The sequence below is a fragment of the Hyla sarda genome, chromosome 6 (assembly GCF_029499605.1).
Source record: "Hyla sarda isolate aHylSar1 chromosome 6, aHylSar1.hap1, whole genome shotgun sequence".
Lineage (NCBI taxonomy): Eukaryota > Metazoa > Chordata > Amphibia > Anura > Hylidae > Hyla > Hyla sarda.
Genome location: NC_079194.1, coordinates 297,354,889 through 297,373,926, shown reverse-complemented (window position 1 = coordinate 297,373,926; position 19,038 = coordinate 297,354,889).

The following is a 19,038-nucleotide window of genomic DNA, read 5'->3' as shown; positions in this document are numbered from 1 at the left end:
TGGGCCACACGGGTCACTGCAAAATCGGTCCCACATTGCGACTGTAAGAGTACTGTTTTTTAGTGATGAGCAGCAGGCCCATATTCAAAATCGCCATATTTAGCAAATATGTTGACGATTATTCGTCCTATGTTTGCGAAATTCGCATATTCGCTATGCTCATTCCCTTTTTTATTTCCATGTGAAAAATTGCATGAACAATGCGCAAAAGAATTCATATTAAAAAAAAAAGAATTAAAAAAAAAAGTTAAATTCGCATTGGGAAATTTGCATAAAATTTGCATGGGAAAAAAAATAAAAATAAACGAATATTCGTCATTACGAATATAGTGCTATATATTTGTAATGACGAATATTCGTTTATTTTTAGTTTTAAAGTGAATGAACATAGCGAATATGCGAATTTCGCGAACATAGGACGAATAATTGTCAATATATTTGCGAAATATGGTGAATTCGAATATGGCCCCTGCTGCTCATCACTATAAACCAGTACTCCTGCAGTTTCAATGTGGCGCCGATTTTGCAGTGACCCATGTGGCCCAATTCTTGTCCTGGATGCCCTCCTGATCCTACGTTTTTGTAGCTCCCATAGACTTTCGCCCAATCCAGTGTTTCCCAACCAGGGTGCCCCCAGCTGTTGCAAAACTACAACTCCCAGCATGCCCAGACAGCCTTCGGCTGTCTGGGCATGCTGGAAGTTGTAGTTTTGCAACAGCTGGAGGCACCCTGGTTGGTAAACACTGGCCCAACCTTTTGTCCTCTTCTCACTCGTCATGTGTATTGTGCAGAAAATATGGTAAAATCCAGAGAATTTTTGGGCAGCCAGAATGAAGACTGAAAAATGTTATTGATTTTCTGCAGGAAATGTTAATGCTGATAAACCAGAGCGGGTATTGGGAGCCATTATTATCCATCTCTCTGCTGCCCGATTTGCTGGAAAGTAATAACGCCACCATTTTTCAGAATGTCAATTACTCCCTCTAGAAAATAGAGCAGCAAATAAAGCGTAAATCCTTATCAGGAGAGAGGACGGACTCATCGGCACTACCACAGCCGCTCATACTGGACATGGCGACACATGGTATGACCAACACTACCGAACACAACCGAGCCCGACTACTGGAGGAAAAGGAAGAAGGAAGAAAGAGAGGGAGGAAGGGAGGGAGGAAGAGAATAAGGAAGAGAATAAGGAATAAAGGGGGGAAGAGAATAAAGAAGAGAGGGAGGAAGAGAATAAGGAAGAGAGGGAGGAAGAGAATAAAGAAGAGAGGGAGGAAGAGAGGGAGGAAGAGAATAAGGAAGAGAGGGAGGAAGAGAATAAGGAAGAGAGGGAGGAAGAGAGGGAGGAAGAGAATAAGGAAGAGAGGGAGGAAGAGAATAAAGAAGAGAGGGAGGAAGAGAGGGAGGAAGAGAATAAGGAAGAGAGGGAGGAAGAGAATAAGGAAGAGAGGGAGGAAGAGAGGGAGGAAGAGAATAAGGAAGAGAGGGAGGAAGAGAATAAGGAAGAGAGGGAGAAAGAGAATAAGGAAGGAAGAGAGGGAGGAAGAGAGTAAGGAAGAGAGGGAGAAAGAGAATAAGGAAGGAAGAGAGGGAGGAAGAGAGGGAGGAAGAGAATAAGGAAGAGAATAAGGAAGAAAGGGGGGAAGAGAATAAAGAAGAGAGGGAGGAAGAGAATAAGGAAGGAAGAGAGGGAGGAAGAGAGGGAGGAAGAGAGGGAGGAAGAGAATAAGGAAGAGAGGGAGGAAGAGAATAAGGAAGGAAGAGAGGGAGGAAGAGAGGGAGGAAGAGAGGGAGGAAGATAATAAGGAAGAGAGGGAGGAAGAGAATAAGGAAGAGAATAAGGAAGGAAGAGAGGGGGGAAGAGAATAAGGAAAAGAGGGAGGAAGAGAATAAGGAAGGAAGGAATAAGGAAAGAAGAGAGGGAGGAAGAGAATAAGGAAAGAAGAGCAGGAGGGAGAGAATAAGGAAGGAAGAGAGGGAGGAAGAGAATAAGGAAGAGAGGGGGGAAGATAATTAGGAGGCAAGAGAAGAAAATAAGGAAGGAAGAGAGGGAGGAAAAGAATTAGGAGGGAAGAGAGGAAGAGAATAAGGAAAGAAAACAGGGAGGAAGAGAATAAGGAAAAGAGGGAGGAAGAGATTAAAGGGGTACTTCCGTGGATTTTTTTATTTTTTTTAAATCAACTGGTGCCAGAAAGTTAAACAGATTTGTAAATTACTTCTATTAAAAAAAAAAATCATAATCCTTCCAGTACTTTTTAGGGGCTGTAGAATACAGAGGAATTGTTTTTCTTTTTAGATTTCTCTGATGTCATGAGCACAGTGCTCTCTGCTGACCTCTGCTGTCCGTTTTAGGAACTGTCCAGAGCAGCATATGTTTGCTATGGGGATTTTCTCCTGCTCTGGACAGTTCCTAAAATGGACAGCAGAGGTCAGCAGAGAGCACTGTGCTCATGACATCAGAGAAATCTAAAAAGATAAGCATTTCCTTTTTAGTATATAGCCTCTAAAAAGGGTTAAGATTTTTTAATAGAAGTCATTTACAAATCCGTTTAACTTTCTGGCACCAGTTGATTTAAAAAAAAAAAAGTTTTCCACGTGAGTACCCCTTTAAGAAGGCAAAGAATAAGCTGGAAATAAGGACGAGAGAAAGGATAGAAGGAAAAAGAAAAGAAGTAGGAACGGAAGGAGGAAGGACAGAAGAGAATAAGGAAAGAATGGAGAATAAGGTGGAGAATAAAGTTGGAAGAGAAAAAAGAAGGAATAATGAAGGGGTGGAGGAATGGGGGATGAATACAGATGCAGATTAACCCAGTAAAGAAGGGGATAAGGCAAAAAAAAAGGAAGAGGGAAAGAAATTAGAAAAAAATGAGGGAAAATAAATCAAAGCAGGAAGGAATACATTTTTGTTACTGTTTCGGATCACAGGGGAGCAGTATTAGTCCGGGCGCTCTCTGTGGTGCTGAAAAGTTTTCATTAATTCGGCGATCGGACTGCAGGAAGGAAGGTAAGAGACCTCCTCCTGTGCTACAGCTGTTCGGGATGCAGCGATTATACCGCGGCGATCCCGAACAGCTCCCTGAGCTAACCGGCACATTTTACTTTCACTTTTAGCCCCGCGGCTCAGCTTTGAGCGCGCGGCTAAAGGGTTAATAGGGCGCGGCACCGCGATCAGTGCCGCGCGCTATTAGCGTCGGGTCCCGGCTTCACTATGATGCCAGGCCCGCCGTGATATGATGCGGGGTTACCGTGTAACCCCGCGTTATATCACGGGAGTGGGATTAGGGGCGTAAGTTTACACCCTTGGTCCTTAACAGGTTAAATTAATGAAATTGATTTTAAAAATTAGCTGCGTCCTCATGGCCAAAATGGTCTGTGTCCTTAAGGGGTTAATGCATGTGAAGATAAAGTCCTTATAAAAAAGGTGGAAAGGTAATGGTGGACATATCTGCAGCCAAGTTTGGTTGAAGTCTAGTGGTGCAACTATGGGTGGTGCAGTCTGGAGACTCAACTATCAGTGGTGCAGTCTGGGGAGGCAACTATAGGAGGTGCATTGGTGAAGTCTGGGGGCACAACTATGGCTGTTACATTGGTAAAGTATAGGGACACATCTATGGGTGGCACATTGGTAGCAGTCTGGGGACTAAACTATGGCTGGTGCAATGGTACAGTCTGAAGACTCAACTATCGGGAACTGTCTGGGAACGCAACAGTGGTAGCGGGGTATGATGAGGGCCGATGTTGTTACCCTAGGGCCAAATGGCATTAACCCCTTGTATTCTTGATGCCAGGGCGTGGTTTAGCCTAAAGCCATCTGAAGGTATGACTGAAGGTAATGACTCTGACACCAAGTTGCAGCCAACGGGAGCTTTACTGAGGTAGACAGATGGTAAAGTCTATACAGTTCAGCCAGGGCCCACGGAGGTGTCCAGTGATGCAGAGACCTTAAGGGCTTGCTGGACAAACACACTAGACAAGACTGCACTGGACCTCAGCAGAAGAGAGAGAAGCTCCACCCAGGGCTTATATGGGGGAGACTAGCAGGGAGCCCATAGGTCACTCTTGGGATCACCTGGTCACTGGTACCTCCTGGGTAACAATCACATGACAAGTCACATGGTAACAGTCGTAAAGTGACGCTTTCTGAACACATTACATGGTATAATACATTAGAAACATATTTACATGGGGGAACAGATTCAAGGGGGCCCAGGGGACACTGTAGGACGGCTGCCTGACAGGGCAACAAGGGTACGGGGTAACACCTCCCCGTACTGGGCCACCACACAACTATAGGTGGTGCATTGGTGTAGTCTGGGGACGAAACTATGGGTGGTGCATTGGTGTAGTCTGGGGACCCAACTATGGGTGGCGCATTGGTGTAGTCTGGGGACCCAACTATGGGTGGTGCATTGGTCTAGTCGGGGAACTAAACTATGGGTGGTGCAATGTACAGTCTGAAGACTAAACTATTGGTGGTGAGGTCTGGGAACGAAACTATAGGTGGTGTATTGGTGCAGTCTGGGGACACGACTATGGGTGGTGCATTGGTGTAGTCTGGGGACACGACTATGGGTGGTGCATTGGTGTAGTCTGGGGACACGACTATGGGTGGTGCATTGGTGTAGTCTGGGGACCCAACTATGGGTTGTGCATTGGTGTAGTCCAGGGACTAAACTATGTGTGGTGCATTGGTGTAGCCTGGGGACCCAATTATGGGTGGTGCACTGGTGTAGTCCATGGTGTAGTCTGGGGACCCAACTATGGGTGGTGCATTGGTGTAGTCCAGGGACTAAACTATGGGTGGTGCATTGGTGTAGTCTGGGGACCCAAAAATGGGTGGTGCATTGGTGTAATCCAGGGACTAAACTATGGGTGGTGCATTGGTGTAGTCTGCGGACCAAATTATGGGTGGCGCATTGGTGTAGTCTGGGGACCCATCTATGGGTGGTGCATTGGTAGCAGTCACACTTGGTGCACATGATAAGTATAATACCAGTATTATAAATGGCACAAGGTAGGTTGGGGGCCTGTTACACCTCTGGTGGAAGTTGTTGTACTACAGGTTAGGTCCCTGACCGCTATCTCTGGCCGGCAATGTCCTCTACATATAATGTGATATCCTGACGAGCCCTCTGTCTGGATTCACGCCACAGCGGATAGATTGGCGCCCAGCGGTTGCACTGTTATTTTGCAGTTCATGTGCTGACATTTCTCACTTACAGGAGGCGTTTAGCTTTGCAGGTGCCTGGGGCGATCATTTCCTGTCCCCAGTGAACTTTACACGAGGGGCCCATTGCTTCTCTAGGAATACGCCAGTGTAAGACCTTTCCCTGGGAGAGGGGTCGAGATCGCCCGCCCTTCCTCCGACTAGTAATAAAACAGGACAGAGTCTCAGCCAATGGTTCTCTGCTTGTAATGAAATGACATTTCCATGTTCTGCACGGTGACCACAATCTGAGGCTCTGAATTCATTACCATGCTGAGAGGAGGAGGTGGGGGGGTAACCTTTAAGTGTAGCTGACTTCTGCTGATGTGATGGAGCTTCAGTCTATTCCTTAGAAGATGCCCCCAGTTGTACGCGGCTGACAGTGAAACGTTCAAGACGGAACAGCTCCGCTCAACCTTCAAGGATAAGAAGCAGGTCGCATTTCCAGCCTTCGCTGTTGAATCTTTAAAACCCTGTGGAGTCTGAGATCCTGTCAGTCTGACTCCCAGTGACTTTACTGGAGCTCCTGAAAAGATGCTGAAGTTTAAAGAGTACCTGTCATGGTCTTGTTAAATTCTATAATCCTCCCAGGTCACTGCCCCCATCATGATAAACCACCCCCTGCCTTTATTTTTTATTATTTTTTAGTTTTCTACCTTGATATTTCTCTGTATTTTTGTCTCAGTCAGATTCACAGACTGGGAAGGGGCGTTCCCCAGCAGGCGTGACATCATCTGAAGCCATACAGGGGAGAACTTCCTCCCTCACTCTGCTACACACAGCCCAGAGCAGTTCAGTGTGAGATGAGCTATGATTGGCTAAGGCTGCACACACCCTCCTCAGCACTCCAGACTGCGTTTCCTGATTTTGGACTTCTGCCAGGCGAGCAGGAGTCCAAAGTCTGTGCAAGAGATGGGGGGAAATGTGCTCTGGACAAGTACGGAGACACAAATAAAACATAGAAAACTTCATTTTGTTAAACAAAGATTTTTTATTTACCATAAGGAGTGCAATAGCAAAAATTAGTTTTAATGAGAGTGCCCATTTAACTCCTCAAATGGGTCCTCCAGTCTTCTTTCTTCAAGACAGCCCATTCAATATTACATTGCCTCGGGTCCAACTCTAAGCGATGCAGGTACAATCGATGGCAAACAGTAAGTGGAGCCCCCCCCAATCTAATATTCATAGCTGGTCTTGGAGATAGGCCATGATTTTTAGAAGGCTGGATTACCCCTTTCAGGGTGGGGCCTTAAAGTGTATCTGTCACTTTAAAAAAGGAAAATCTACATATGTAGTGTCCCAGTACAATTGCACCAGCTTCTGTCCTTAGAAAGTTGTCAGAGCTAAGGGGGTACTCTGCCCCTAGACATCTTATCCCTTATGCATGGCGGGACCCCCGCGATCTCCTTGCTGCACCCGGCATTCGTTTAGAGCGTTGGGTGCAGCGTCAGAGGCTTGTGACACCATGGCGACACCCCTCAATGCAAGCCTATGGGAGGGGGCGTGACAGCCGTCACGCCCCTTCCCATAGACTTGCATTGAGGGGGCATGGCCATGATGTCATGAGTGGGGGCGTGACCGTGATGTCACGAGCCTCTGCCCCGCATCACCAGTCATCTAGCATGGAGCAATGTCTGGGGTGCCAAAAACCGAGACCACTGGGGTCCCCCGATCAGACATCTTATCCCCTGTCCTTTGAATAGGGAATAAGATATCTAGGGGCAGAGTACCCCTTTAAAGCTTTTACATAATGCATAAATGTGTATGAAGTTTATTGTACACAGTAATATATCAAAATAGGAAGGGTTAACATTTCTTGTATTTACTGTACACAGAATAATGATGCTTTGATCACGTGATGCTCCTAGCCAACCTCTCTATCCCAGGGGAGGGGTGGACCAACACCTCTTAGAACCAGCTGGGTGCCACATGTCTCTCAGGTCTCCTCCTACTGAGCCGACTAGTGAAGCTAAAGTCTATGCCCGGTAGGCCTGACTTGCAAGCGTAACATCTCCTAATCTTACTATTGCTAGGTCACATGTTTCCAACCTATGTAGCAATCTGTCTACAATCCGGTCACTGTTCTTGTTTCTGTCCATGCTGTGAGGATGGTGTTCTACAAGATTCCGTCTTTGTTAGAGAGAAGACGGCTGAACAAGGGCCTCTCTGAATGACCTTAATCACTTTGTTAGCCTATGGTCGAAGTTAGTGTTTTCTGTCTGCCATGTCAGAAAGACTTCCCTGGTTGTGCCCTTCTGAGTATCCTGTTTCAGGACCACCACTAAGTGAGTAAAGAAAAGTCCTTGCACCACAACAATCCAACCTGTGAAGATCCTTATCAGCAGTTTCAGTAATATTGGATTGAGCACGTGAGAAGCAAAGAACATCATATCTGCATTAGTCATTACACATACACATGCTAAGAAGTACCCTTCAGGTTACTTAGTTTAGTAGAACTTCTGCAAAAGCGCTAACTAAAGGGACAGTGACCAAATATTCAATCTTCTGTCTTAAAAAACGGAAGCATTCCAAGTTATACAAAAGCAATAGCATTATTGGAAGTTTGAGTAAAGTTGGTTCTCAGAATCCTGGTGTCCAGAGGTCTCATTCCTGCACTTTGCATAGAGGAACAGCTTCCCTGGTTGCTGTTGTGTCATGTGACATATACTAAGGACTACTACACCCAGCAGAAACTACATTCCCTTCCGTTGACTCAGTATTTTGATCATTCTCAGACCTGACTTATAGCTATAACATGTAGAGAGATGCGTTGCTGAGCGCTTTTCTCCCCGCACTGTGTGCGTGACCAAGACAGACCCATAGACTAACATCCGGAACCCCCAGACCTCAAGTGGCCAAAATTTTTTTTTTTTTAGGGTGGGTTTACACCACGATTTTGCTATACGGTTTCATAAAAAAAAAAAACGTATACAACCATAAAGAAAACCGTGCCCATAGACTTCCCATTCAAAACCGTATGCACCATATTCTATACAGTTGTCTCCGTTTGCACATATTTGCATAAAAGTGCTGCAGAGCCGCCACATATAGGTTACAGCACAGTGCCATCTAGTGGACAAAAAGTAAAGTAGTGCTTTCCATAGAAAGCAATGGGAAACGTAAGCCCTAGTTTAAAAGGGGTACTCCACTGAAAAACATCTTATCCCCTATCGAAAGGATAGGGGATAAGATGTCTAATCGCAGGGGTCCATCCGCTGGGGACCCCCACAATCTCCACCGCGGCATCCCAGTCATCTGGTCGAACTCCGCTGCTTGCCGGATGACTGGTGACTACAGCCGCCATGTCCCCTACCATAGACATGAATGGAGGGCGTGTGGCGTGACGTCATGAACACAGAAGCTCTAAGCTTCCGTGTTCCAGACGTTGTCGCTGCCGGCCCGGAGATCGTGGGGGTCTCTAGCTGCGGGACCCCGGTGATCAGACATCTTATCCCCTGTCCTTTCGATAGGGGATAAGATGTTTTTCAGCTGAGTACCCCTTTAAGTTGAAGGCACACGTCAGTGTCACGATGCCGGCTGGCAGGTAGTGGATCCTCTGTGCCAGAGAGGGATTGGCGTGGACCGTGCTAGTGGATCGGTTCTAAGACACTACTGGTTTTCACCAGAGCCCGCCGCAAAGCGGGATGGTCTTGCTGCGGCGGTAGTGACCAGGTCGTATCCACTAGCAACGGCTCAACCTCTCTGACTGCTGAAGATAGGCGCGGTACAAGGGAGTAGACAGAAGCAAGGTCGGACGTAGCAGAAGGTCGGGGCAGGCAGCAAGAATCGTAGTCAGGGGCAACGGCAGGAGGTCTGGAACACAGGCTAGGAACACACAAGGAAACGCTTTCACTGGCACAATGGCAACAAGATCCGGCGAGGGAGTGAAGGGGAAGTGAGGTATAAATAGGGAGTGCACAGGTGAACACACTAATTGGAACCACTGCGCCAATCAGCGGCGCAGTGGCCCTTTAAATCGCAGAGACCCGGCGCGCGCGCGCCCTAGGGAGCGGGGCCGCGCGCGCCGGGACAGGACAGACGGAGAGCGAGTCAGGTACGGGAGCCGGGATGCGCATCGCGAGCGGGCGCTACCCGCATCGCGAATCGCATCCCGGCTGGAGACGGTATCGCAGCGCACCGGGTCAGTGGAGCTGCCCGGAGCGCTGCGGTAGCGAGAGAGAAGCGAGCGCTCCGGGGAGGAGCGGGGACCCGGAGCGCTCGGCGTAACAGTACCCCCCCCCTTGGGTCTCCCCCTCTTCTTAGAGCCTGAGAACCTGAGGAGCAGACTTTTGTCTAGGATGTTGTCCTCAGGTTCCCAGGATCTCTCTTCAGGTCCACAGCCCTCCCAATCCACCAAAAAGAACTTTTTTCCTCTGACCGTCTTGGAGGCCAGTATCTCTTTCACTGAGAAGACGTCAGAAGAACCGGAGACAGGAGTGGGAGAAACTAATTTGGGAGAGAAACGGTTGATGATGAGTGGTTTAAGAAGAGAGACATGAAAGGCATTAGGAATACGGAGAGAAGGAGGAAGAAGAAGTTTGTAAGAGACAGGATTAATTTGGCACAAGACTTTGAAGGGACCAAGATAGCGTGGACCCAGTTTGTAACTGGGGACACGAAAGCGGACATATTTAGCGGAGAGCCATACCTTGTCTCCGGGAGCAAAAATGGGGGGAGCTCTTCTTTTCTTATCGGCAAACTTTTTCATGCGAGATGAAGCCTGTAAAAGAGAAACTTGGGTCTCTTTCCATATGGTGGAAAGATCACGAGTCACTTCATCTACCGCGGGCAAACCAGAGGGCAAGGGAGTAGGGAGGGGGGGAAGAGGGTGACGGCCGTACACCACGAAAAATGGGGATTTGGAGGAAGATTCAGAGACTCTAAAGTTATACGAGAATTCGGCCCATGGTAGAAGATCTGCCCAATCATCCTGGCGGGAGGAAACAAAATGTCGTAAATAATCACCCAAGACCTGGTTAATTCTTTCTACTTGTCCATTGGATTGAGGATGATATGCAGAAGAAAAGTTTAATTTAATCTTGAGTTGTTTACAGAGAGCCCTCCAGAATTTTGACACGAATTGGACGCCTCTATCCGAGACTATTTGTGTGGGCAACCCGTGAAGACGAAAAATGTGTACAAAAAATTGTTTAGCCAACTGAGGCGCTGAAGGAAGACCAGGAAGAGGGATGAAATGTGCCATCTTGGAGAATCGATCAACGACCACCCAAACAACAGTGTTGCCACGGGATGGGGGTAGGTCTGTAATAAAATCCATACCAATCAGAGACCAAGGCTGTTCGGGGACAGGCAGAGGATGAAGAAAACCAGCGGGCTTCTGGCGAGGAGTCTTATCCCGAGCACAGACAGTGCAGGCTCGCACAAAGTCCACGACATCCGTCTCCAGAGTCGGCCACCAATAGAAGCGAGAGATGAGTTGCACAGATTTCTTGATGCCTGTATGACCTGCGAGATGGGAGGAGTGACCCCATTTGAGGATTCCGAGGCGTTGGCGTGGAGAGACGAAGGTCTTTCCTGGAGGAGTTTGCCTGATGGAGGCTGGAGAAGTGGAGATCAGGCAGTCAGGAGGAATGATGTGTTGCGGAGAGAGTTCGACTTCCGAGGCATCCGAGGAAGGAGAGAGAGCATCGGCCCTAATGTTCTTATCGGCAGGCCGAAAGTGAATTTCAAAATTAAATCGGGCAAAGAACAGAGACCACCTGGCCTGGCGAGGATTCAGCCGTTGGGCAGACTGGAGATAGGAGAGGTTCTTGTGATCGGTGTAAATAATAACAGGAAATCTTGATCCCTCCAGCAGATGCCTCCATTCCTCAAGTGCTAATTTAATGGCTAGAAGCTCTCGATCCCCGATGGAGTAGTTCCTCTCCGCCGGAGAGAAGGTCCTAGAAAAAAAACCACAAGTAACAGCATGCCCGGAAGAATTTTTTTGTAGAAGAACCGCTCCAGCTCCTACAGAGGAGGCATCAACCTCCAATAGGAAGGGTTTAGATGGGTCAGGTCTGGAGAGCACGGGAGCCGAAGAAAAGGCAGACTTGAGCCGTTTAAAGGCGTCTTCCGCTTGAGGAGGCCAAGACTTGGGATTGGCATTTTTTTTGGTTAAAGCCACGATAGGGGCCACAACGGTAGAAAAATGTGGAATAAATTGCCTGTAATAATTGGCGAACCCCAAAAAACGTTGGATAGCACGGAGTCCGGAGGGGCGTGGCCAATCTAAGACGGCAGAGAGTTTGTCTGGATCCATTTGTAGTCCCTGGCCAGAGACCAAGTATCCTAGGAAAGGAAGAGATTGGCATTCAAACAGACATTTCTCTATCTTGGCATAAAGTTGATTGTCACGAAGTCTCTGAAGAACCATACGGACATGCTGGCGGTGTTCTTCTAGATTGGCAGAAAAAATCAGGATATCGTCCAGATATACAACAACACAGGAGTATAAGAGATCACGAAAAATTTCATTAACAAAGTCTTGGAAGACGGCAGGGGCGTTGCACAGGCCAAAGGGCATGACCAGATACTCAAAGTGTCCATCTCTAGTGTTAAATGCCGTTTTCCATTCATCCCCCTCTCTGATGCGGATGAGATTATAAGCACCTCTTAAGTCCAGTTTGGTAAAGATGTGGGCACCTTGGAGGCGATCAAAGAGTTCAGAGATGAGGGGTAGAGGGTAGCGGTTCTTTATCGTGATTTTATTAAGACCGCGGTAGTCAATGCAAGGGCGTAGAGAGTCATCTTTTTTGGACACAAAGAAAAATCCGGCTCCGGCAGGAGAGGAGGATTTACGGATAAAGCCTTTTTTAAAATTTTCCTGGATGTACTCCGACATAGCAAGAGTCTCTGGGGCGGACAGAGGATAGATTCTGCCCCGGGGTGGAGTAGTGCCCGGGAGGAGGTCAATAGGACAATCATAAGGCCTGTGAGGAGGTAGAGTCTCAGCTTGTTTTTTGCAAAAAACATCCGCAAAGTCCATATAGGCCTTAGGGAGACCGGTTACAGGGGGAACCACAGAGTCACGGCAAGGGGTACTGGGAACCGGTTTTAGGCAGTCCTTGAAACAAGAGGGCCCCCAACTCTTGATCTCCCCAGTGGACCAATCCAGGGTTGGGGAATGGAGTTGAAGCCAGAGTAGTCCAAGGAGGATTTCGGAAGTGCAATTGGGGAGGACCAAAAATTCAATCTTCTCGTGATGAGGTCCGATGCACATTAGAAGGGGCTCCGTGCGGAAACGTATGGTACAATCCAATCTTTCATTGTTTACACAATTGATGTAGAGGGGTCTGGCGAGACTGGTCACTGGGATGTTGAACCTGTTGACGAGAGAGGCCAAAATAAAATTTCCTGCAGATCCGGAATCCAAGAAGGCCATAGTAGAGAAGGAGAAGGCAGAGGCAGATATCCGCACAGGCACAGTAAGACGTGGAGAAGCAGAGTAGACATCAAGGACTGTCTCACCTTTGTGCGGAGTCAGCGTACGTCTTTCCAGGCGGGGAGGACGGATAGGACAATCCTTCAGGAAGTGTTCGGTACTGGCACAGTACAGACAGAGATTCTCCATGCGGCGTCGTGTCCTCTCTTGAGGTGTCAGGCGAGACCGGTCGACCTGCATAGCCTCCACGGCGGGAGGCACAGAAACGGATTGCAGGGGACCAGAGGAGAGAGGAGCCGGGGAAAAAAAACGTCTTGTGCGAACAAAGTCCATATCCTGGCGGAGCTCCTGACGCCTTTCGGAAAAACGCATGTCAATGCGAGTGGCAAGATGGATGAGTTCATGTAGGTTAGCAGGGATTTCTCGTGCGGCCAGAACATCTTTAATGTTGCTGGATAGGCCTTTTTTAAAGGTCGCGCAGAGGGCCTCATTATTCCAGGATAATTCTGAAGCAAGAGTACGGAATTGTACGGCGTACTCGCCAACGGAAGAATTACCCTGGACCAGGTTCAACAGGGCAGTCTCAGCAGAAGAGGCTCGGGCAGGTTCCTCAAAGACACTTCGAATTTCTGAGAAGAAGGAGTGTATAGAGGCAGTGACGGGGTCATTGCGGTCCCAGAGCGGTGTGGCCCATGACAGAGCTTTTCCAGACAGAAGGCTGACTACGAAAGCCACCTTAGACCTTTCAGTAGGGAACTGGTCCGACATCATCTCCAAGTGCAGGGAACATTGGGAAAGAAAGCCACGGCAGAATTTAGAGTCCCCATCAAATTTATCCGGCAAGGATAGTCGTAGACCAGAAGCGGCCACTCGCTGCGGAGGAGGTGCAGGAGCTGGCGGAGGAGATGATTGCTGAAGCTGTGGTAGTAGCTGCTGTAGCATCACGGTCAGTTGAGACAGCTGTTGGCCTTGTTGCGCTATCTGTTGTGACTGCTGGGCGACCACCGTGGTGAGGTCGGCGACAACTGGCAGAGGAACTTCAGCGGGATCCATGGCCGGATCTACTGTCACGATGCCGGCTGGCAGGTAGTGGATCCTCTGTGCCAGAGAGGGATTGGCGTGGACCGTGCTAGTGGATCGGTTCTAAGACACTACTGGTTTTCACCAGAGCCCGCCGCAAAGCGGGATGGTCTTGCTGCGGCGGTAGTGACCAGGTCGTATCCACTAGCAACGGCTCAACCTCTCTGACTGCTGAAGATAGGCGCGGTACAAGGGAGTAGACAGAAGCAAGGTCGGACGTAGCAGAAGGTCGGGGCAGGCAGCAAGAATCGTAGTCAGGGGCAACGGCAGGAGGTCTGGAACACAGGCTAGGAACACACAAGGAAACGCTTTCACTGGCACAATGGCAACAAGATCCGGCGAGGGAGTGAAGGGGAAGTGAGGTATAAATAGGGAGTGCACAGGTGAACACACTAATTGGAACCACTGCGCCAATCAGCGGCGCAGTGGCCCTTTAAATCGCAGAGACCCGGCGCGCGCGCGCCCTAGGGAGCGGGGCCGCGCGCGCCGGGACAGGACAGACGGAGAGCGAGTCAGGTACGAGAGGCGGGATGCGCATCGCGAGCGGGCGCTACCCGCATCGCGAATCGCATCCCGGCTGGAGACGGTATCGCAGCGCACCGGGTCAGTGGAGCTGCCCGGAGCGCTGCGGTAGCGAGAGAGAAGCGAGCGCTCCGGGGAGGAGCGGGGACCCGGAGCGCTCGGCGTAACAGTCAGGACACTCAAAAATCTCTGGGACAATTCCCCTTCGTTGAGTCTGCGTCAAAGTGGTACTCCGGTGGAAAAAAGTTATACAGATTTGTGTATTACTTCTATATAAAAATCTTAATCCTTCCAGTACTTATCAGCTGCTGTATTCTCCAGAGGAAGTTGTGTAGTTCTTTCCAGTCTGACCTCTGCTGACACCACTGTCCATGTCAGGAATTGACCAGAGCAGGAGAGGCTTGCTATGGGGATTTGCTCCTGCTCTGGACAGTTCCTGACATGGACAGCGGTGTCAGCAGAGAGCACTGTGGTCACACTGGAAAGAACTACACAACTTCCTCTGGAGCATACAGCAGCGGGAAAAAACTGGAAGCATTAAGATTTTTACATAGAAGTCATTTACAATTCTGTATAACTTTCTGGTAGACTTGTGCAGAACCAAAAATTTTGTTTCGTTTCGTTTATTTTCGGGGGGAAATTTTTCAGTTCTGTTCGACATTCCGCATGGAATAATTTGTTACATTCTGTCTTCGGACAAAGTCGGAAAATTTTTCGGATCTATTCGTTATTCATGTTTTATTACTTATTCGTCCGAATTTGTTATTTGTAACTAAATGAATTGCACATTTCTACTTTCTGGCACCAGTTGATCTGAAAACGTGTTTTCCACCCGAGTACCCCCTTCACCTAGCCAAGACCACGCTGCCAGGATAGTGCGACAACGGGTGGCATTAAAGGAAGATAACCTGCAGGCTTCATTGCAACAAGGCACTGGATGTCGCCTGCCCCGAGACAAGTCGGGAGATACCAAATAAACACGTAACGGCCTCGCTCCTTCAGAGCAGGTGATAGAGCGGCGGATTCTGAGGACATAATTCGGCTGCTATCCAGAGATAAATGGTCGGAATAATTCACCAGCCTTTCTGGGTCACACTCCGTGACTTATTGCAGTTACATGGTGGCATCGGACGCTTGGTGCCCGGCAGAACTATCACAGAGCCGATGATTTCTTTCCAGGATACAGAAGAAAGAACATAGTAGGAACCTTCTTTATTGGGCTTTTATGAACTTTAAAGGGGTACTCCGGTGCTTACAAATTTTATCCCCTATCCAAAGGATAGGGGATAAGATGCCTGATCGCGGGAGTCCCGCAGCTGGGGACGCCCGTGATCATGCACGGGGCACCCCGTTTGTAATCAGCCCCCGGAGTGAATTAGGGGATAAGATGTGTAAGCACCGGAGTACCCCTTTAAAGTGTGACGGGTAAATGCTGGGACTTGTAGTACTACTATTGTGGTTATGTCAATGGTGGTGCGAGTGGTGTTGCAGTCCCTTGCAAACTCCCGGGCACACACAGCCTTTATCAATGGAGGGCCTTCATGTGACGGTGGTGTAATGGGATCCTCAGGACGTGATTCCCAACTAGGGTGCCTCCAGCTGTTGCAAAACTACAACTCCCAACATGCCCGGACAGACGAAAAGACTTGCATTGAGGGGGCGGGACAGTGATGTCATGAGCCTCCGCCCCACATTGTCAGTCATCTGAAGTTCGCTCCGTGCACCAGATGTTTGGGGTGCCGCAGCCAAGATTGCAGGGGTCCCCAGCAGTGGGACCCCTGCGATCAGAGATTTTATCCCCTATCCTTTGGATAGGGGATAAGATGTCTGGGGGTGGAGTACCCCTTTCACTTCCGTCCTTCCTATGAACAGACCGTTGAAGTGTTTTAGTCCACATTCACTCATGCCAACCGATGGGACCCCCCGCGATCTCCTGTACAGGGCCCCGGCTCTTCCTGGGAATGCTGAGTCACGACACCTGCCTGATGGGTCGTAGGAGGGCCGTTCGGCTATCTTCGGCTCTCCCACAGAGATATATGGAAGGGGTGTGGCGGTGACCTCTTCGTGCGGGGGTCATAATGTGGTGGTCCTCGCGATCTAGAACGGCAGATAAGGGATACGTTTTTCAGTATGAGACTTCTCCTTTAACTTTATGGTGCCGAGGAATGTGACTGGGAAGACAAGGTCCTTGGTCCCGAAATCCAGCACCAAAATGGACCGTCCATCGGGATCTTTCTATACAGCCCTGTTTTTGTGTCCAGCACTGTTCACACATGCTCGCTGCCGGCTGATGCTCCTCCAGTCTAGGTATACCGCCGCCTCAGCATTACGTTGCCCCTTCCCATCACACCAGTCACTTCCAGGCATCGGCAGCCATAAATCCTATTCCAGTACACACTACGCGCAGTTTTATCCCCGTTTAGTGTTGCGTCTGCTGGATTCTACAGAACAGTCGGAATCATCTCTACTGCAGTTTTATTGTGAACACTGTAATGAGAGTCATTTCCAGCTCCATCCATCACAACGCACTGTACGGAGCCGCCCTCTATGGATCCCGGTCCCATCTGCTTCGAAATTTCTAAATATTAAATAATAACATCAGGAGTCGGGGCGCCCGGGGTGATTAATTGCCGGCACGGCAAAAATAAAGCAATTGCCCACATCTGGACTTTACTTGCCCCGCTGTAATAGTTCTAGATCTGAGCTGCGCAGTCATATTTAGGATTTGTCACGCTGCTTGTTCTGGATGTAGCCGAGCTCAGCAGGGGCCAAGGTTAAAAGGATACGAGTAGTTTGGAGGGGACGTGTGTCATCAAAAAGTAGCAGGGTGTAGAGGTGCCAGCGCACATGTAGACTCAGACTGGCAGAGATCGCCTGGTGAACTGAGGTCAGGACGCAGCACGCTCCTCCGGGAGGATGATAAACACCGCCAATATACGGATTTAGGTTTACTACACAATATATCTGGGGAAAACTGACTAGATTCTCACATAAGGAAGAGCTATAGCAGTACTATATATATTCATATACATAGGAACAGTATTATAGTAGTTATATTCTTGTGTATAGGGGCAGTATTATAGTAGTTATATTCTTGTATATAGGAGCAGTATTATAGTAGTTATATTCTTGTATATAGGAGCAGTATTATAGTAGTTATATTCTTGTATATAAGAACAGTATTATAGTAGTCATATTATTGTATATGGGAGCAGTATTATAGTAGTTATATTCTTGTATATAGGAGCAGTATTATAGTAGTTATATTCTTGTATATAGGAGCAGTATTATAGTAGTTATATTCTTGTATATAGGAGCAGTATTATAGTAGTTATATTCTTGTATATAGGAGCAGTATTATAGTAGTTATATTCTTGTATATAGGAGACAGTATTATAGTAGTTATATTCTTGTATATAGGAGACAGCATTATAGTAGTTATATTCTTGTATATAGGAGCAGTATTATAGTAGTTATATTCTTGTATATAGGAGCAGTATTATAGTAGTTATATTCTTGTATATAGGAGCAGTATTATAGTAGTTATATTCTTGTATATAGGAGCAGTATTATAGTAGTTATATACTTGTATATAGGAGCAGTATTATAGTAGTTAAATTCTTGTATATAAGGAGGCAGTATTATAGTAGTTATATTCTTGTATATAGGGGCAGTATTATAGTAGTTATATTCTTGTATATAGGAGCAGTATTATAGTAGTTATATTCTTGTATATAGGAGCAGTATTATAGTAGTTATATTCTTGTATATAGTAGACAGTATTATAGTAGTTATATTCTTGTATATAGGAGACAGCATTATAGTAGTTATATTCTTGTATATAGGAGCAGTATTATAGTAGTTATATTCTTGTGTATAGGGGCAGTATTATAGTAGTTATATTCTTGTATATAGGAGCAGTATTATAGTAGTTATATTCTTGCATATAGGAGGCAGTATTATAGTAGTTATGAATTTCATGGTAAGAAAAAATGCACATCGACACTCACCTGTAAAACATAGCCTTTATTGTGTCATAATCATAACATACAGCCGGCCTGGTGGGAACAGGAGCAGGGAGCGCAGCAGCCGAAGCTGTGCGGGCGAGTGGCAAACAGCTGGTTTCGCGGGTGAATCCGCTTTCTCTGGCCTCACCTGTCGTCACATCCAGGTAGGTATATATCTAGCCCAAGCCTTAAGTGTGGGAAGGGAAAATGTGGAGGAGTTTTTTGAGGAATGCAACCTCAAGGACGATATCCAAGTAATGAGCTCAAGAAACTTGGAATACCGTATCACCAACCTCGCTGAGAAAGAAATACGTCTATTTTGAATAGTTAAATCACTTAAATCATATACCAGCTGCAATAGAATACCTAGAGGATTAAGACAGTTCAAAGAAGCATCACAGTTTCAACATGATCCTTCATTTCAAGCTCGCTGGAAAGACATCCAAATGGAAAGCGCTACCAAGATGCTACGTCTGGTACTCTCCAGGAATGAAGAGGAATACAATACCACCACCACAGAACTAAGTAAATGCAAAATAGAGCTCAGGAAGCAACTCACGGACGGACAAATACAACAATTCTTTCAAAAACTAGAAAAGAAATTAATACCTGTGCAAGCAGAGTTTAAGGAGCGTAAAAAAGACAAGTTTCTGAGGGATAAAGCCGATTACGATAACAACCGTATTTTCACTTTGCAACAAGAAAGAGAGGAAAAAATGAGAGCATCTAATAAAAGGAATGTACGTAATAAGAATAAAAATAAAGAATACTGGACCTCAGACACCGACTCCACTTCTACAGAAGATGTCAGAACAACTGAAGACTTTAAGGACACA